General features: G+C 38.2%; 1 protein-coding gene across 25 annotated transcripts in view; it reads right to left on the reverse strand.

Moving 5' to 3' along the window:
* Positions 1 to 3,656: 3,656 nt before the first annotated feature.
* LOC123745167 (far upstream element-binding protein 1) overlaps positions 3,657 to 21,957 on the reverse strand; it is a 64,656-nt gene continuing 46,355 nt past the window's right edge. For 17 of the 25 annotated variants that reach the window (XM_069300690.1, XM_069300677.1, XM_069300693.1 and 14 more), the window contains one exon: positions 20,374 to 21,878. The gene's annotated coding sequence lies outside the window, so the exon portion shown is untranslated. Of the gene's footprint in view, positions 5,087 to 11,417; positions 11,548 to 20,373; positions 21,879 to 21,957 lie in introns of those variants that run through there. The other 8 variants (XR_011222023.1, XR_011222025.1, XR_011222027.1 and 5 more) reach the window with 4 other exon arrangements.

Here is a 21,957-nt window from a genome sequence, read left to right on the forward strand (position 1 = left end):
CGTGACTCATAACCTTAGTTCTTAGACTAGTTTAGTGTCATACCTTTAAACCTTCTCCAGCTTCGTCTTATATTTAAGTATTGACTCCGTGCTGGAGCCGCATACTCTAGGATAGGTCTTACATATGTGGTATACAATGTTTAAATGACTCCTTACACAAGTTTCTAAATGCAGTTCTGATGTTAGCCAACCTCGCACACGCAGCTGATTATATTCATTTGACGTAGACTTCAAGAGACAGATTCGGCATGAAATCAATTCTTAGTTCGTTCTTTTCGTCAATTTCGTGAAGGATTTCGACTCCCATTCGGTACCCTGTGTATGACCTGTTCCTCCACCTAGTTTCATTACCTTACATTTACTTGGGTTGAACTATAGTAGCCATTTGTTGGACCATTCCTCCAGGTAGGAAGGAACTGTGGTGGAGGGAGCCGGATGGGTCACATTTACAAGAACAGTTTGTTAGCCGTAGTCGTTAACAGTCGCGGATTGCAGTATGAATGACTACCCAGTCATTCCCGGTTCGACCACCAAAGGATGAGATAATATGAGAATCAACCACAATAAGAAAGGAACGCAAGAAATGTAAGCATTTCTTATAAAATGAGAAAAAACGCATTATTTATTTATTATATATATATATAATATTATATATATATATATATATATATATATATATATATATATATATATATATATATATATTGTGACGATAATCTCCTTCAAGAGATTGAGCCTGCTCTTCCCTCCACAATTACGTCGTTGTGGTTATATAAAACGACTATGGAAGACATGTCCAACAACAACAACAACACCAGCAAGGCTTGCCAGGGTGAGCAAAACGTATGCAGCCAGCCACCTGTTCGGACTCAAACCACCAAACTACATGTTGATCGCTACCGGCTCCGCTGATTGGTCGCCGGTCTGGCTGCACCTGCACTCGCCCCCCCATACTACTTGATGTCTGGGGTCGCCCCAACCTCTTACCTCAGAATGTTCAGTGCTCTCGTTGTCACCACTCCTCCCGGCTAGACGCTAGCGTGTACTGAGAGAAGTGGTGGCTTAAAGCCAATATTCCAACACCTCCCATTTACTTTTGTATTGCACTTCTTGTTATTTTGCCTTAACGTAACTTTTCATTGTGTCATCTAATTATTCTTATTATTTTGATTGATTTTATTATAAGAATTTGTTTGTGCATTTTATTCATGTTTTGATTTAATTAACGTAATTAAAATTTCATTGTTAAAGTTTACTTGTGTTTTGTGTGTCTTCTCCTTACCTTACCACAGACGAAGTTCCAGTTTTTTCTATTTTTTTTTATAACTATGTGACGAGGCCATACCCCTAGCCTTAAACAGCCGAACACCAACGCGTTACCGTCACAATATATATATATATATACATACATACATACACACACACACACGGCGAAGAGTAGAAGCAGGGCATCCAATTTCGACAGTACAAGAGCGTGCGCCTATCCGCTCCCAAACATATATGGGACAAGACCTTATGCAAGTTAAGGGCCTTGGAGCATTCAACTTGGAGGTAAGAGATATAAAGCCATAAAGCATAAAGAGGAACGAAGAACAACCTGCTTCCGAGTAAAAATCATAGCACAAGTTTCAACTGTAGAAAACTTGAAGCCATGATTGGTGGCCCAAGACGACATGGCATGAATAACAGTAGAGTAGAAATCAAAGTACGTATGGGAAATGAAGGGAGGGTTGTAGAGACTGCTCAAAGTACTGTACCGAAAGCAGTGGTGATCGTGACGATCTCGTAGACACGAAAACTGTCTCTCAAAACACAGTATAAGCACTGGATAGTAAGTAAGTAATTATCAAAAGGCACCAAACCGGGAAGGCTATGTAGCACCATCAAATGTGCCGGATAATCAGAGGGCGCTAAATATCACCAAGGATGCCAATACGAGAACAGAAACGCATAAGGCGAACGATATCAATAGTATCCGAGTAGTCAAGAATTCTATCGAGGGACAAGCGACCGCAAAGGACGGTCGGAAAACAAGACACACGCTCGTTCTGGAAGTCAGGACATTCAACAAGGATATGCACGACCATAAGAGGGACAATGCAATTTGGACAATAAAGAGCAGGGCGGCGCTCTATTAAGTGACTGAGTTAAACGGGTATGGCCAATACGTAACCTAGTCAAGAGCCGTTTCCCACCGCCGGTTACGGTGATAGGAAGAAGGCCACTGGGACACACGACTCTTTTAATTTAAGAGCACGCAGTTTGTTACCAATAACAGAAGACCAACAACTCTGCCAGCGGGCGAGGATGGAGGCATGAATAACTGGGTAAAAATCGGAATAAGGAATACCTTTACAGGAGATGGTATAAGTGCGGATAGCTACCTTAGCAGCAGCATCCCCACGCTCATTTAAGAAAGACACCAACATGGCTGGGAACCCACCAAAACTCAACCGACTTAAATTTACTAGAGATAAAAAACAGCAAGTGTTGAATCTCGATGACCACCGGGTGGACAGGATTAAAGGACCCTAAAGCCATGAGGGCACTACGAGAGTCAACTACCACCACAAAGGAGGATTGACACCGGAAAAGCAGGAGACGAAGAGCATAGAGAATAGCATAAAGTTCTGCTGTGAAGATGCTAGCCTCCGGAGGAAGGCGACACATATAAGTTTGGTCAGGAAAAACAACCGAGTAGCCCACACCGTCAGCAGACTTTGACCCATCGGTGAAGATGGGAACGGAGTGGGAGTGAGAAGAAAAGTGCTCAAGGAAGAGGCATTTCAGAACTGTAGGAGGGGTAACAGCTTCAGTGATGCGGGTCAGAGACGTACAAAATTTGGGAAGGGGGACTCTCCACGGGGACAAGGATAGAACAATAAGAGGAAAAACATTAGTAATACGAACCGAAAGAGAATCTTGTAAGCGAGACAAACGGACAGAAAGAGGAAGGTGGTGGAGAGGAACAGGAACTACAGGAGGGGCAAAAGTCAAAGCACGATAGAGGGGAGAGTGAGGATGCTGTAAGGATCGCGCAAGATAGCGAAGTCTGTAGCGATAGGGGATGAACGAAAGGCATCAGAGCAAAGGTAACCCCCCTCCCCCATATGATGCACAGCATCAAAACTATGAAGTCGAGGAAAACACAAGGGAGAAATACAAATGACGGGTGTATGTTGATCAATATTGCACTGGCAGGAGACAAATTATGACAATGTTCAGAACTACACCGAAATAATAGACACAAATGACCTCATTTTATTATAAGTGAACCGCCTATAATTAACAGCATAGCTTATCACTGATCACCAGTTTTGTAATGAATATAAACACGATTGTAAGGAAATACCACTTTAAAACTTGGGAGGTAAGTAATGGTGTTGAAGGTCTACAGGATACAACAATAATACTCATCAGGAAAAACATGTGATACCTCTTGCTGGGATATTGGATCCCTGCTCAGATCAAACTTGATCAAAGATGGTCCATGTCACTGATAATGCAGACTTAATTTGAGCCATATTGCATGTCGTTTAAGTTTTTCATATTAAATATTTTTTAAATTTGAATTTTTCATCTGTGCTTGTGACGTATAATAAATTTTATTATATACAATATAGAAATATAATAAATGTAAGGGAAATAAAAATAAATTTAGGCTTTATGATTTATATAAATTTTCCTCTAAATTTCAATTTTATGCTTTATCTTACACACAATTTATAAGCTAAATAATGTGAAAGTTTGTCAAAAACAATTAAGTGCAACCACCAGGTATAATACATTTACTCAAGTTTTCCCTTCAGAATAGATAGAATCATGGATAAGCAAACACCACAACACCTGCAATCATCCAACCACTTCAAGAGTACATGCGCAAGAGAGCTCTTTACGAATATTCATACACATTGCAACACTGAATACACACACATACACTCTCTCTCTCTCTCTCCCCCTTGTTAAAACTGTTTTCACATAGCTTAGTCCCTTACTATATCTTATTTAATCATCTCCCTCCATAGTCTCAATCAGCACATCTACCCACCTCCTTCCTGGCCCTCCACTTCAGTCTACAATTACTTATTTTGTTCACTATCAAGATCACTCTCCTCTCTACCTTGCCACTTAACTTTCCATTCTACAGCTCTCCACAATATTTTCATTACTTATTCTCTATTCTTCTTGCACAACACATGCTTCATAGATTACCCACTTCTACTACTGTTTACTAAGCAGAGCATTCATTGCACAAGCTCCTTTTTTCCTACCTATAACACTTAAAATTATATTAAATTCAGTTCTGTTCACTTTTCCGAGACTTGTCATGCAAGGTTAATGGAATATAGTTTGTAATAAATTGAATCACTAATTTAAAGCTCAAATCCTGAAATTTGAAACATTGCCTCAAATTAATTTTTAACATTTTATTTAATGGCCAAATACACACTATATGAATATGTCTGAACCATGATATAACAATCATTTATTTTTTATAAAATGATGGTGAACAAGGATTCACATTAGCCATTACAAATGTCTAGTGGTAAAACTTATTATTGAACTTAAAAGGGATTTACATCTTAAACTGTTTCAAAAGATTAATAATACTAACTGAAGGTAAAAGCAATACAATGTATTGATAATTTGCAATATAATTTAGAATATAAATGGCCACTCTAGTAAATAATAACAAGTTAACCAATTTAACATTAGGTGCAACTGAAGCATGGTTCAAGTTGTCAACTAAGTGATAACCTGAAATAGTACCCCATGAGAAAACTATCATCGGGCATAATTTGTATGTAATTGATCCTACAGCACTAACGTCAAAGAATTATTAGATTCATAGGTCTTGATATGACCAAAAAGATAAGTTAATAACTTATTAAAGTCTTAAAATGCTACCTAAGGTTGGTGTTGAACTGATGAAAGTAAGTGTCACTTGCCAAGCGCTGGGACCACAACATAGTTCATTCAGTGCCTGAGGCTGGCGTTGAAGGTCTTCATATCGTGGTTTCCTGAACTTGGTTCAAGTAGATGACTCTTGCAGATCATACATTTTTGGCAATGTACTCATCCTTGTCTAAAACAACAAGTGTTTTATGTGTCAACTTTTGTGATATGAATGCAACACCTCTACTTTTAAACTCTTTGAATGTATACTCTAAATCTCTTGGGGGGGGGGGGGGTAAAATTATTGGACTGAGCTGTTGATATGTTGCTACAAAACACTTCCAACCAATGTGTGAACTATAATTAGTACCAGTGACAAACAGTAGTTGGAAAACTAAGTCATTTTTTAAATATTTATATTTAAAAAATATATATTTTTTGAAGCTTTCAAAACTTTGATTTCCCTACTGTAATTCCATTAGAATAAAACCAAACAAATTCGGGCAAAAAAATATGAAAACTGGTTTAGGATAAAATATTCGTCCTAAATGTTATTTAAGCCACATCACTCCATAAACTTAATAGTTTAAGGAATAAATAACTTAATATACTTATCAGAAATATTAAAAATCTTATGACTAAATATTTGTTAACAGATATATTTAGTATTCTCAACACATTTAAATGCACAAAACATCTAATATTTATTGTAAATCTTTCATTACAAAATAGGTACAGTACACACAAAAATCTGAATAAAATATAATTGTCATAATACGTTACATTTTTCTGTAGGAGTATATTTGTTAGATATTACAAGTGCAACTTCTTAGGGCTACGGGTTTGTAGGATGTTGGCAGCTATTTGCTTTTGAATAGGTTTATTGCAGTTATTTTATTTTTTAAGAGGTAATATTTTCCCATAAACTATTATACATGGCACACAAAAATTAATGTATTTTCTAGCAATGTCTCAATCTTGTAATATGAACAAAACTCTGATACATTCCCTGTTGTTTTACATCTGAATAGTGTCACTTTTGAGTTCTAAAGAGAGAGAAATATCCAGTGTAATCTGTCAGTATTTGAGTTTAAAAATCCGAATGACATTTTTATGCTTAAGTTTTTATGGAATTTTGCTCATAAGTGGTGTTTCTGCATTAGTGGGCCCTTGTTTACTTCTATCTTGAATATTGTGTCAGTGGTGTGGCTGCAGTGATGGTTAACACACAATTTATCTTTATAGCTCTCATATTTTGTAAGCACTGCATTTTTAAAGGATAAAATTCATTTGATGCAATTTAAACAAAATTCCCAGCTCATCACTTGCATTTTATGGTGGTTTCCCCTGGTGTGTGTGTGTGTGTGTGTGTGTAATTACCTAAGTGTAGTTACAAGATGAGAGCTACACTCGTGGTGTCCCGTCTTCCCAGCACTCTTTGTCATATAACGCTTTGAAACTACTGACGGTCTTGGCCTCCACCACCACCTCACCTAACTTCTTCCAGCCGTCTACCACTCTGTTTGCGAAAGTGAATTTTCTTATATTTCTTCGGCATCTGTGTTTAGCTAGTTTATATCTATGACCTCTTGTTCTTAACGTTCCAGGTCTCAGGAAATCTTCCCTATCGATTTTATCAATTCCTGTTACTATTTTGTATGTAGTGATCATATCACCTCTTTTTCTTCTGTCTTCTAGTTTTGGCATATTTAATGCCTCTAACCTCTCCTCGTAGCTCTTGCCCTTCAGTTCTGGGAGCCACTTAGTAGCATGTCTTTGCACCTTTTCCAGTTTGTTGATGTGCTTCTTAAGATATGGGTACCACACAACCGCTGCATATTCTAGCTTTGGCCTAACAAAAGTTGTGAACAATTTCTTTAGTATATCACCATCCATGTATTTAAAAGCAATTCTGAAGTTAGAAAGCGTGGCATAGGCTCCTCGCACAATATTCTTTATGTGGTCCTCAGGTGATAGTTTTCTATCTAGAACCACCCCTAGATCTCTTTCTTTATCAGAATTCTTTAAAGATTTCTCACATAATATATAGGTTGTGTGGGGTCTATGTTCTCCTATTCCACATTCCATAACATGGCATTTATTAACATTAAATTCCATTTGCCAAGTGGTGCTCCATATACTTATTTTGTCCAGGACTTCTTGAAGGGCATTACAATCATCTAAATTTCTTATCCTTCCTATTATCTTGGCATCATCAGCAAACATGTTCATATAATTCTGTATACCAACCGGTAGATCATTTATGTAGACAATAAACATCACTGGTGCAAGAACTGAACCCTGTGGTACTCCACTTGTGACATTTCTCCAGTCCGATACATTGCCTCTGATCACAGCCCTCATTTTTCTATCAGTCAGAAAACTTTTCATCCATGTTAGAAGCATACCTGTCACTCCAACAATATTTTCCAGTTTCCAGAACAACCTCTTATGTGGAACTCTGTCAAAAGCCTTTTTTAAAAGAAAGTGTGTGTGTGTGTGTGTGTGTGGGGTTCTGGGAATGTGGTTTTACATTTGAAATATATATTGAAATATTCCTCTTCATTATTATTATTGAAACATTTATTATTTATAAATTCATAAGGTAAACTGACATCGAATAATACTTCATAGCCTCTCCATTTTCCTCTCTATACACCTCTTGTGCAGTTTGTGTTTTGTCAAGTACTTGGAAAGGGAAGATGACAGGAAGTCATCATTATTGTATAGCTCATTCCTTCTCCTAAGTCTAACTAAAACTGTTTAAGAGCATGAGTGTGCTTGCAATTAGTACCACTATCTAGGGATCTTTAATTGTTTATTTCTATAATGGTTCCCCTATTGCAAACTCACTAAAGCTCAGGCCTGAGCTAAATAAGTAGGTCAATAAGTTATCAAAAGAAAACACTCCAGACCAGCATAGCTATACCAATATTGCACTATGTTAGGCAATATCCACAAAGTTCCTGGAAATCATTCAGAATTTCCAGACAGACACAAGTCAAGCCTGGCCTAGTGCCAGGCTCGGGGAGTAGAATCCCACTACCCCATCAAGCAGGATGCAAATACAAGAGCAGAAAGACATGAGATAGAAGACAGATGTCAAAGAGGTGGAAGACTCCCTTAGGATTTTATTAAAGGACAGTTTATGCAAAAGAACAGGAGAGCAAAATTTATGACCACGAAAATGAGAACATTATTTTCAACAAGATGAGATCCGACGGGAAGTGCAGGCCTTGCTTCCATAAAATGCTCATGAGTTAAGTTTTGTATAGCCAATACATAATCTAGCCAGAGAAATTTCCCACTTCTTATATCAATGACAGGAGGAAGGCTATGGGAATGGATTATATTTTGAGAGTGCATTATTTGTTAAGCACAGTAGCTAATCACCGACTTCACCAATGATTGCAGATGACGTTACAATGATAGGGTAGAAATCAGATTAAGGAATTGAAAACACCAAATCTGTGTAGGTTCTATCTGTGTGAACCAAACCTTACAGTTTCCCATAGTTAGGGGGACATGAAGCCCATCCGACTTACCAAAGTACCGTCCAGACCAACTGCTGACCTTCTCCAAGATGCAACCCCCACAACAATTGCCTAATTTCCAGGAACCTATTTAATGCTAGGTGGACTGAGGAATCATGTGAAATGAAACATTGTTGCCCAAACAACTGTCCTACCATGGGAATTGAACCAGAGACCCTTCACCTGTGGTGAGATTGTGCTTACCACAGGACTCTAATACTTTACCAGGCAAACACACACAACTTAACTGTCCCTATTTTCCGCTTGTTACTTGTAATAAAGTTGTTGCATCTTGTTACAATGCTTTTAGGACATATTTGAACGTTGTTACAACTTGCCATGTGGGTTGTTACAATTTGTTTGAATGCCGTAGTTTCGTAGTGTTTGGCGAGTATAGATATACTGCTGTCATATTATTCATTTTAAGTACAGTAATAATGAAGAAAACGTGCCAAGCCAGAATTAATTAGCTATATAGTATTTCAATGCACAACTCAATCAACTAAAAGTAACTCAAATCTCCAGGAAACTGTCAAAATCACAACCAAACTTGACCATCCCTTCATTCAGAAAAATTCCAAAATAGGGAGCTTATGTTACTGAATGGTAGACAAGTTTACAGGAATATTGCATACAACATATAAAATTATATCCAGTACTACAACTAACAATTATTGATTGTAAGATATACCTGTATGTCCAGGTGTGGGGGGAGAAGAGAGGAAAGGATGAGAGCCATGGAAAAGGAGAGAGGGAGGGAGAAGGACCATTAGGAAGTAGGGGAGGGTCATGGGGAAGAGCGAGTGACAGATGGCCAGAGGGAGGAGGGAAGAGGCATGTCAGGGAGTGAGAGGAGGAAAAAAAGAGGGAGAGATTGGGAAGGGAAACAGCCAGGAAGAGGGGGAAGGAAGAAATGAGAGCCAGAAAGAGCGGGAAGGAGAGGAAGAGATGAGAGCCAGGAATAGGGGATGAGGGACCAGGATGATAATGGTAAGGTTTAAATCTATGAACTCTATAATGAACAAATAATAACTCTCAGACCAAACTTAGCTTAGGTGTAGAGGAATAATGCAAATATAAATAAGAAATTTCCAAAGGAAACTACTAAGTCAGTATGACTATAAACCCCTACACATCTAACAACTTTCACAAGTCCCTAGATATCTTTCAGGATGCCAATATGGAAGCAGAAAAAGTAACAATTATGTTAAAGGTGTCAGATTCATCAAAGGATTTTATACAGACATATACTGGCAAGACAAATATATGATTCTGAAAATCAGCATATTCAAGAAGATGAATGACTAAATGTGACAGAGCAATGAGAACACAATGGGAAGTATTTCTCCCATACTAATTAACACTGATATTCCGACTCATTGGTGCAATCCCGACCGTAAATGTTCCGCAAATGTCAAGGTACCACTCAGCGATGTTGAAAAATGTTTATACTCTTATGTTGTCAGTTTTTTAGGTTACTATTAAATTTGGTGCAAATGTTAGAAAATGAATTTGTTAAGAGTATAGATACAAAACAAAATACTCTTTGAAAATATACTGTCTGACAGTTTTGAATATGCAAATATTTGTAAACATTTCAATACTGTATTCCTCATTTATTTTTAAACAAATAAAAATAAAAAATATGGAAATGTGCAGACATGATCAGTCCACATCACTGTTAATAAGGAAAACATAACTTTCATACTTTTCAGCATGCAATTTGCAAAGCACACCGAAAATATTCTATCTGATATTGATTGGTGGTTGCCCAAGGTGATCTCTGGAACGTTCCCTGATAAGCTACATGACCACACTGCAAATTTTTTGTTTGTTAAAGGTTATTGTTATAAAGTTTGAGATATATGACAGGTATTAGTATCAATGGAATGTGTACTGTCGATGTACAAATGTCATATTATTGCTTTATCAAAACACGAAAGTTTTAGCGCCACCGAATTAACCTTGTGATGCCGTAACTTAACCAATCCAGGGACGTTTCAACTTATTACGATTAAAGGAGGAACGTTATGGGTATTGATCACTTCTCATGGCACAATTATCAACTGGTAGTAGCTCACCATCTATATTTCCAATAGTTGTGGACATTATGAATGACAGCGCAAAATCCGATAAGGCATAGGTGTTTCGGGAAATGGATTATATACTAATGACTTTCTTAACTGCTGCATCTGCTAGTTCATTAAAGGCATCAATGTAAAACCAACTGTTATATGGTCTAAACGTATTTGTCATATCATTGATAAATGCTCAATACTTGCTGTAAATTTTGATCAGAATTTTGTTTACTTCAAGGAAGCTATGATCTTAGTTTCACACTTAATCAACTTGTGTACGGTTTTGTATACGATGCATTATAGGCAATAACAAGCATGTTCAATCGCTGACAAAAAACAATTTGCAGATAAAATTTATAATGCATTTCCTTTGCATACAAGACGAAAGCTATTTTGCATTTACTGTGACTGGAGAAACTGCAGTGTATATAACTACTTTGCCACCACACAACAAATTCACTATATTCCCCTTTCTCAAGAGTTTCTCTTTAAACAATATCTTTTAAGACAAGCATTACTAATGCTGTTCCTACTTGCACAAAACTTTCAGACCTGTGGACCATTCAATCTTCTAATTCTACACACTGTTAATAGCAGTTATAATGGAAATCGCACCCACAGTTCCGAGTTGATGAAAAAAAATAATCCAATCAACTATAAATGCTACAAACTATATCTACTAATAACTTTCCATAAATCTTATAGCCAACCTAGTTCAGGTAACCACTTTCCAACTAATAAATTTTCTCCATTGCCACTTATGTCTGCTTACTCTGCAATTTCATTAGTTTTCCAAATGCTTAACCAGCTCAAAAAATGATGATATTGATGTAAGTAGTTTTCACATATTCCCTACAGCTTGAGCATATACATGTACTGCATATAAGTATCGAGTACCGTACAGACTCACCCTTCTTTCACCATCTCTTGGATCTAAGTGCCATGGTCTGGTCCAGAAGACACTCCACTTTCAACCGAGCGGATGGACCCCCAACGTAAAATCTTGCTCTTCGCCCTCTTCTTGGACTTCAGCTGACTATCTACAAGGTCCAAAATTGCTTAATGTTTTAAACTTAATATATTATTAAAGTTGATTTCATTAGGAGTAAAAAATGGCGTTGAAAGAAATAACAGGTTTACAGAGATTAGATTTGAGCAGGTAAAGTGCAGTCACAAAGCAATTAAACAATGTGGGATCCTACCTACCACCCAGCACAGGCTAGGGTTACTTGGCTTTCTATTGGTCATGTGGCTACCTATTTGCTCCTAGTCAGTCCCATTAACTGGAGCAGAATTAATGAGTAGTAATAAAATTACAAGTGTACCTCGATATTTATTATATGTACAGTATATTATTTTTATGTTTTATAGTAATCATAATGCTCAACTAAGGAGGAAGGCAGCAAAATTTGGTCAGGAAGTAAATAGTAAAGTCAAACATCATCTGCAAACTTCGACCCTTTCCTTACACAGTAGAACAGGATGTTGCAGTGATAATGAAAGAGAAAAAAGGGGGTTTCAGGATAACAGGAAAACATAAGCCAACTCTGTACTGGTTAGGGCATTACAAAACTCCATAGGGGTAAGGTAGACAGTACGAGGGGTACACATTGTAGACTTGTACAGACAGAAGCTGCAAGTAGATAATCTGTGAAGTAAAGATGGCAAAGTGGAGAGTAAAGCTTTCCCTGAAGCAAAGATGTCAAGATGTGGTACAAGTGTAAATGGGGGGGTTTTGCAAGGTCCATGTGAAGTTTTGAAGGCAATAGAGGTAGTGGTTGTAGTGTAATATCGAAACACACTGGTTTCTACATACTGTATAAACCTGTGGCTTGGTGGAAGAATACAAGGCCCCCCGAGCTGAGGTGCAGTCTTCATGATGTAAAGGAGAAGGAAAAGCCAGTGAATTTGCAGTGCATTCATAATCTAGTTTAGATAATACTAGGAAGGAAAGCAGATGGAAGATGGGCAACCTGCCAAAGATATCTAACTGGGCTAATATGTTTCATCTCAAGGGCAGGCAACAGCAGAGTGGAGGTGAAAGGGGGGGGGGGGGGGGGGTTGCTGACAGCTAAGTGGACAGCACTTCAGATTTGCAGTTCCTGAGGTTCCGGGTTCAATCCCGGTGGAGGCGGAAACAAATGGGCAGAGTTTCTTTCACCCCGATGTACCTGTTCATCTAGCAGTAAATAGGTACCTGGGAGTTAGACAGCTGCTACAGGCTGCTTCCTGGGAGGGGGGTGGGGGCGTCACAAAAAAATGGGGCCTGGTCGAGGACCAGACCATGGGGACACTAAAGCCGCAAAAAAATCTCAAGAGGAAGGTAGTGTCATACACTTTCTCGAGGTCAAAAAATGGGCAGCTACAACCTAATAACTCAAGAAAAATTATATAAAGTTTATATACACAGAGAATATAAACATCCAATTCTCTCTTGATGTTAGTTGTGCTATGACAATTGCAAAATCCAAGTAGTGAGGGAAGAGGCAATAGCAATGTTCTGAACTATATAACTATATAAAGTGCATGTAAAATTACACTGAAAAGCTGAGAGGAGCTACTGGTCAGGGTAATGCAGCAGAAATCCTAAGCAAAATGTCCCATCATTCCAGGTTTCTTTACTGGAAGAACAACTGCCTTAAGACAGGCCTTTGGAACAAACGCAGATTCCCCGACTTTCTTATATTCACCAATTACAATGAGAGAAGCCAGAGCATCTAAGTGAATATACTGGAGCACACCACCATAAGTGGCAGTTGGATAGTTGTAATTAGGGAGGTGCAATTCTGCATTAATGGCAGAGAAGTGTGAATCGTGACTCGGCAAAAATGGAAATGGGAAGATGAAGATTGCTCTACAGCACCAACAAATCTACCTGCAATCAGATATGGAGGACACACAGTACAGGAGTACTAGACATGATAGTCAAGATCACCAATGCTTATTTAGTCACACCAATGATCTTTTAGGTCTTGGCACTTATTTTTTTTAGCAAAATTACAGATTAAACTGTCTGTTAGGGTCAATGCTTCTTCCAGGCTGGGCTTACAGCACAAGCACAATCTGAATTCCACGCAGGAATGCACTTTCATGCATCATGGTTTAGTGGAGAGCAACATCAATTAAGGCTAGTAGAAAATAGTGCAAGGGATGGGAAAACTTGACGTGCAGCAAATAAAGGCGAAGGTACTATAGTTTTTTATCAGGTTTGTCAAATTCCTGCTGGCAAAAAGAGGTGGAGTAAAAGAATGGATGCCGTTATGGGTGGCATCAAGGACCCACCACTCCAAGTCGTTACATCAACACATAAAAAGTGTCAATGCAATAGACAATGCAAGTTAGCTAATCAATATTCAACGAGGGAAAACGGATAATGAAAAAGACATAAGGATATTAGAAAGAATCCCCCCCCCCAGAATCCAGTTAAAATCACACCAGAGAAGTGATGCTGGTAAAAAAATTTAAAAGGAGCTTAAATCAATGAGAGGTTTGACAGACAGAAAGAGAATAGAGTAGCAGTCTATTTATTCATGAATTTATGTTCAACAAAAGAGGCAAGAGAAGAAAGGGAACATCAGTATGGATAAAAAGAGCACAGATGCTAGGAAAACCATTACAAATGTATAACCATGCATGTGCCCAGAGCAAGCACTAAACATCAGTTCCTGGAAAAGTAAACTTTTTTCTTTAATAAAAATAGAGAAATGCCATCAAGCAAAAAATGTTCAGAAAAAACCACAGCCAACTAAGGACAGGATCTGTGAATCAGGATGAGGTAGCACAGGTAAACCAAGCAACTAAGAAGTTCAGAAAAGGCAAAGGAGCTTAGTTGTGCGCACAGATTCAGTTGGAGGCAGCAGTTTTCGAGACTCCAATTTCTTCAAGATTGACTTCAACAGCAACCTCTTTCTGCGCAGTCTGCTTACTGAACATCCATACAGGGAATGAGAAATTCCTTACTCTCTTCGATTCAGTTCTGTGTCCAGCTTCCACCGATGTTCCCTCATCTTCTTTTAAATAGGCTTTGTTTACTCCCAGTCGAGATCTTGTATATAGTCACCATATCCCCCATTTCTTCTATTTTCTAAGGTTATGAGAGAGAGTTCTCTCAATGTGTCCTCATAACCAAGCTCTCTCAATTCTGGCACTAATCTAGCTACAAACCTCTGAACTTTTTCACATTTCTGTTTCACAAGATATGGGTTCTGTGTTAGAGCTGCATACTCAAATAATGGTCTCATGCATATTATGGATTTCAAAGTCACCTTCAGATTTTTAAATGACATTCTATTGTTTGCAAACTTCTTGTTCTGATTATTCTGTTCACACATGCTTCTGGTGTTGTGATTACATCTACTTTCAGGACTTATCACAATGGAATGAAGGTGGTTGTGAAAGTCAAAGTTGAGGCCTTGGGTCAGACCCCCAAGGCCTTCTTTCCTTTAGGACAGGAAGAGCATGTATGTATTTGGTTTACACTTCTGGCTTGAAGGGGGCATATGGTGCAGAGGGGTAGTACTCACACTAGCTAATGATGTCTGCAACATTCACAGCTGGAGACAAATGTTGGGTGCAGCAGGAACAGGGGAGGGGAGTGAATTTCAGCTGATCTTGGAAGAATGTGGAGAGCAGGTAAGTGCCCAGAAGGGAACATATTTGCAATGGAAGTGCTTAGAAATAGGTGTTTAGGGAATAGCAGTGTGGCTGTGGAGAGGGGTGGCTGAGAGGGACTCTGTGGCTGCACTCTGCAGAAAGGCACAATAATAAGACATCAGCAGTCTGTGTGGCAAGGACATAGAAACGTTTTTGGCAGATGGGAATGTAAGGAGTGATTCAAAGGCTCCTACCGAGAAACACAAGCGCACACATCCTAGAACAGTCCAATGTGCCATAACTGATGCCTCACCATAAAAAATGGGATTTAATCCATGTGCTTGAGGTACAGAATAAATTATTCCATTTTAAAGAGCACAGGCTTCTGCAAATGCATTAATGACCACTAAAATGAATGCAGCAAACCAGTAGGATGAGGCAAACAAGACTTATCATGGCCAGACATCACAATGTTAACAAAGGAATGAGGAATGCTAGTTAAAACCCCATGGCCAAATTTCAAACAAGTATTGGACATAGGGAGGGGATTTACCTGGCAGAACATACGACAACCCTCATGGACAACCTAGGTTTGGGTGTGTGTGTAACTGTCTAAAGTAAATATAGGGGGCAAGTAATGTTTACAAGTGCAACAAACCAAACATTTTGACCTCTGGGAGCACCGAATTTAAAGAGTAGGGTATAGCCCCATAAAGGTCCCTTAATCATGTGGATACAGTAGCATGAAAGGTCAGGAGAACTATTTTATCTGCACTTGCATTCACTTGGATAATTTTGGTGACCTTTACCGGACCTCATCGACATGAAGAGAGGCTGTCAACCTGTACTAGAAACGGGACCTCAAAACACATGCCAGAAAATCAGGAACATAAGATAACACTCGAGATAAGACAATCACATGAAAATGCTCCTGGAAATCCTCAGCTATTGCATGCTCATCAGTATAACTTGGATAAAAACTAGTTAATCCAAGAAGGTAGACCAAACATCAATGAAAGTGGGAGCAAGCATGGCACTAGGACAAACAAGAGACTGCATCATCTGGAGGTAATGAGGTACACAGCAGTGGTATGGCTATCGTTAAGAAATTTCTGAAGAAACAAGAGCTGGTCAGAGAAAGGGGTGTGAGAACCTTGATCCCTGGAATCACCGCAAGGTAAAGATGGTCATACAACTCTCTCTCTCCTTCCATCTAAACTGTACTCATACTGGACTTCCTAAGGAAATCTCACTATGTAAACCTATCTTTCAGCATATCTTTTCTCCAGCCTTGACAAGGTGTAGTCAAACATTAACATTGTATCTGGCTACAAATGGCAGCAAATTGTATCCTCTATTTACAGTACTTTGATCTAGTAAAGTATATGGTCTTGCATTACCACGTCAACCCCTCCACTCTCCTTTATTGTCTGGAATATATGCTGCTTCAAAAGTACTGTAACCTGTGATGTTCACTGATTTTGATCTTCATGCATCCTTCCCTCCAAGGGACTATTACCCAGTCAATTTACTTCCACTATGCCATACAGCACTATGAGCTTAGTCCTTTATATACAGGTTACCTTGCGATGGTTTCAGAGTTCAACGTCCCGCAGCCCGGTCCTCGACAGGTCACCTCTTCTGCTCTGACTGTCAGGGTATGTCCATTGCTCTTATACTTCTCCTTGGTAATAGGGAGCTAGTGATGGGGATGCAAGGAAGAGAGGATGATGGGAATGGCAAAAAAAAAAAAAAAAGGGGGGGGGGGGGGGTTGGGGGGGTCATAGGACCAAAGGGTTCGATTCTAGGTCATTTACACAAGGAACTTTAATATTGGCTAAAATTTGAATGCAAGACTGATAACTACGGCAATGTTTCAAGATCTTCGGAGCTGTTTTTCTCAAGATTCTGTGATGTATTGAAAAGGGTACAGTGATTCCAGGATACTAAGAATGAGTGAGTTCAGGTCAGTAGAATGAGCATCAACTGCTGTAAAGGGCTTGGAGGCAGTGTAGATGTTAAGAGTTGTGTGGTGGTTGCAATGGTAATGTTAAGGATAAGAAAGAAGATTCAGAGATGAACGGTAGGACAGATGGACTTATTAGATAACTATGTACACATCTTTGCGAGGGTTACGGTAGGTGGAGGGCATGCCAATAATGTACAGCAACAATATATAATATGCATCTAATAATCTTATAAAATGGCATTTAGTAAGTCAACCTGGACCAAGTTGAAAATTGTATAATTATGCAACAGTAAGAAAATTCGTCCAACAATTTGGAAGAAAACCTTAGACAAAATTATAAGATAATAATCTGATGTAGAAAACTTTTCTAAATCATTAATCATGAAAATTTACATGGAATATGGGATGGATAAGAAAATGCATTCAAAAACTCATAACAGAACATCTACTGTGTGTGACATTAAAGAATAACACTCAGTTTTAAGTGCAAATCTTCCTAAGCTACAGCTGATTGGAACCTAACACTGCTTGGAGTATCACCTTCCACCAATGAATGCATATGGAACTTACTACACACTATGCACTGATATTCATAGTATTCTCCAAATATTACATGGCAATGAAATTTTTTTTTACAAAACCATTAAAAGATCCTTACGAAACAATAAGGCATCCGTGCTGCAAAAACTTAATTAAAAAGGCAAAATAAGAAGAAACCCAATGAAAAATGACCAATGTTTAATTTAGGTATAACAGACTGATAGAAAATCATACAGCAAAACCTTGTCATTCAAAGACCTTCATTTGCTGGTTACATTTTATATCAAAATGGCATCTAAGCACCAAAAAAATAGTTAAATCATTAAGTTTCAGACCACTTTGGGTAATTAAAGGAAAATAACCAATACTACTTTAGTTTTCCCAAAATCCTACAAATAAACATTAAGAAGGTAGTCATAAAATTTCAGGAACTGATATCAATATTAGTGACAGATTCAGGTGTGGAAGGAAAGGTAGATGCAAAAAGGTATCTGATAAATGGGCCCCTGTTCTAGTCAGGATATTGCCAGGCTTCAGGTCAAGAGGTCGAGTCAAAGACCTTTTCCTTAGAGAAGGAAAAGTGAATCTGGTATCGTCTGGCCTTAAGATGGGGGTGCAGAGCAGAATTCGTGCCTCTTTATGTAGTTGATCTTAACAGTTTCAGAGGTGAATGTTGGAAGGGGCAGGGACCATGGTAACATCAGCTGTGAATATGCTAGTAGGAAGGTTAAAAGTTAGGACACTACAAATGTAGAAGCCCAGAGGGAACTGTGATGGCAATGGGAGTGCTAGGACACTACAAATGTAGAAGCCCAGAGGGAACTGTGATGGCAATGGGAATGCCAAGAAGTGGTGAAAACAGGATGATACGTTCTGGCAGAATATGTAAGAATATAAGAATTGGGTTATAGTAAAGCATGTCTATTTCCAACTGTCCATAACCTTATTTTCAAACAAGTACTTACCAATAACGGCAGGGAAAGGGAAAGGAAAAGTACGAGAGAACAAGAGTGCACATGCACTGTTGCTGGGACGCTGAAACTATTCAGGCACAGGGAGCGAGAAGGGGATGCTGTCCTTGTGTCAAATGTCAAATTGCAGGATGGACTGTTCTAAAGTGAGCACATGATCGTGAAAATACAGTAGTCACAATGGAATTAATGCAGAGCTGGTAACACTTTATATGGCTCGAGTTACTACAGAGGGAATAAGACTTGCAAACCAAAACATCATGTCCAAATTTCCAACATGGAAAATATCACTGGCATGGGAAGGAGACATTTCAAACTAGAAAATTTGACCCTCTGCATTGGGAAGTTTCCTTGCATTTTATTGCCGACAATAATTTCACCAATGTGGGTGACAGCAAGAATGTTTACCAAATAATGGGGTGGTGGTGGCTGGGGGAAGCACGTCAACCTGGACAATGGAGTGCTGATTGCATGTTTCAATTGTCTTTATATTGCTATAACAAGACCTGAAGATTCCTACAATGATAGTGATTTCCACTGAATGAAGCCGGTGAATATGGAGCTTCAGATCAACAACAGTACTATATTAAGTGAATAATTAAAATACAATGTAGGTGCACTAACCATAATGTATTACTGAATGTAGTTTCATTCACAGTACCAAGAAAGAATTGAGTGAGCATACCATTGATGCTTTTATACAGTTAAGAGTTTATAGTTGTAATGGTAATGGTAACACTGCACCATTAAAACTTTAAGGGAGCAGATGTCACTGGGATGCAAAGAGGGTAGACAGTGATCAGGAGGAGGTGCAAAGTTAGGGTCTATCCGAGAGGTACCCCTGGGTAAGGGAGGAGCCGATCTTTTACAGAAATGCACCTCATGAATAAGGACACAAGAATCCGAGGAATTAAGGAGTTTTCTTACACAACGTTCGACTGTGTCCAAGTAAACCAAGTGTAAGCCAATGCAGAAAGGCCACCTCTTCCCTAGTGTCGCCAACATATTTAAGGTGACCGTAACTGGTTTTGTAACCGAATTACAAAATTCAGTTTCATGTAGGTCAGTGAAGGTCCCCTTGGCCCAGACATGCACACTACTTCAGAAGCCAGAAGATGAACTAGAAATCCCTCTTGAAGAGTTCAGGAAACATGGAAATGCCTCCTCACCACATCAAGACATCGTTGAAGGGGTTCACTGTAATTATATTAATTTTCTTTATAGAGATGATGACTTACTTTGAAGCAACACAAAAGAAGGATGCAATAAAAGCACTTTAAAAATGTTAGGAATTCATCTTTTCAAAATGAGTGAAACTATTTTTTTCAGATAAGCACTTTGTAATAATATTTAGATTTCAAGGAGTTTGATGGGGTCTTGCAAATGAATTCTGAGCCTGTGAATTCCATGGGTTTGCTGTAGATTGCTCTGATGGGCAATTTAAATATAATTTTTATATAAAAGATTACCTAATATCCCGACAAATGCAAAATTTTTTTTAGATTATATATATATACATATATATATACACACATATATATATATATATATATATATTACACACATATATATATATATATATATTACACATATATATACATATATAAATATACACACACATACATCTCTCTCACACACACACACGGGAGGGGATTTTGCTCCATTCAATCCCAAGCTACTTAAAAATTAAAACCTATTAACAATTGGATAAATAAAACATCAATAAACACACATTTTTATTGTTCGTCTTATAAGACCATTACAGGGGTGCTAGGGCAGTAAGGACACAGGGCTGGAGTTAGGAAGGTTTTTATTGGTCGTCTCAATGATACACCGGCCAGTGGCAGCAATTGAGCAAGTCTGTGAAACTCCAAAAATTCACGTGGAAAAACCTTCATGTCATGACGAATTGAAAAATAAAAAAGGCTAGGGAGGATTTATCTGGCAAACCCCACCGAGAAAAATATAATTTCTAAGACGTGCTTTCCATCAAGAGGGAATTCTAACCTACGCAATTAGACAACTTTCTCAACAAAAAATAACACACTTTTGCTGACCGGCCTACGCAAGTGCTGAAGACCTACCCACCCAATTCCCCACCCATGTGCTTGGAATGAGCTGAACCTCTCACCACCACTGACAATCAGAATGTAGGTAATTATCATTCATAATGCAGGTGTCAATAAGAATAATACGGGCATCAATAATAATATAGATGGGTTCGGTTCATAATGGAAACCATAAGGTAATATTCAATGCCATATTGCAAAACACACCAAGGGAGGAGCACCAGTCCTTCAATGTTATCAATGAAAAAATATAAATATGGATATAAAATAACACATCAATGGCAATTATAAAATATAAAATAGCTGATAAATGTGCCCCAGCTATGAGCAAGGGCCAATGTGGCAGAGCAATAAAACTACGGTATCAATAGCATCCACGAGGATGTAAATGGGCATAATAATAATAATCTAGAGTATCATTTACTACATTTACCTGTTTGTCGCGTGGTGATTGTGTTTCTTCTTCCTCCTTAACTCATTTCCCTGAATAGCCTGTAATGATATTGGCCATAACATAACACATGTCATTCACAAATATCCCGAAATGGCATTACGGTATAAATAATATGATTTCTTGTGTATATATGTTTATATATATACGTATATATACATACGTACAATGAAAAAAAGAAAGAAAAGGAACGGCATATCACGGAGATATTAACCTGTAAAAGGAGGTTAGGATATTACATGAAAAATTTTAAGTGCATCGAGATAAAAACAGAATAAGGGATCAATTTCAATACTGGGATCGTACGTAGAATAATATGCAGAATAGGCACATGGTATATGGCTTAAAAGAGTAAGAATGCACATTTCTGAGAGGTCAGCGAAGCCCACCCCAGCTACCCCATCGAACAATGAGATTTTTCTTCCCCTAGCACAGCAATAAAACCTACAATTATCTTGTACAAGGTATATTTCTCACATTAGGCATAATTATAGAAAGAGTAAACTATGTGACATATTTACAGGATCTGATAAAAAAAAAAAAAAAAAAAAAGCAGCTTAGTTAACAAGAACCCTCTTACAATTATAATAATAGTAGTTATAAGTGACACAAAATCATTGTACATCTTGAAGTATGCAGCAGCTTCATACCATCCTTATGAATAGCATCTCATATCATCGGGGAACATCATGACATCACGAATAAGATATCGTAACATGATACATTTTTTGAGGCCAACAACCCAACACTGAAGTCTTCAAGGCAACAACAAATGGGTCTGAAAAAGACAAATCAACACATTGTTCTCTCAGTTTGTAGTAAGGTCCCTGTAAGAAAAATACAGGTTAACTTGAAAC

This window comes from Procambarus clarkii, chromosome 44 (genome assembly GCF_040958095.1).
Source record: "Procambarus clarkii isolate CNS0578487 chromosome 44, FALCON_Pclarkii_2.0, whole genome shotgun sequence".
Taxonomy (NCBI): Eukaryota; Metazoa; Arthropoda; class Malacostraca; order Decapoda; family Cambaridae; genus Procambarus; species Procambarus clarkii.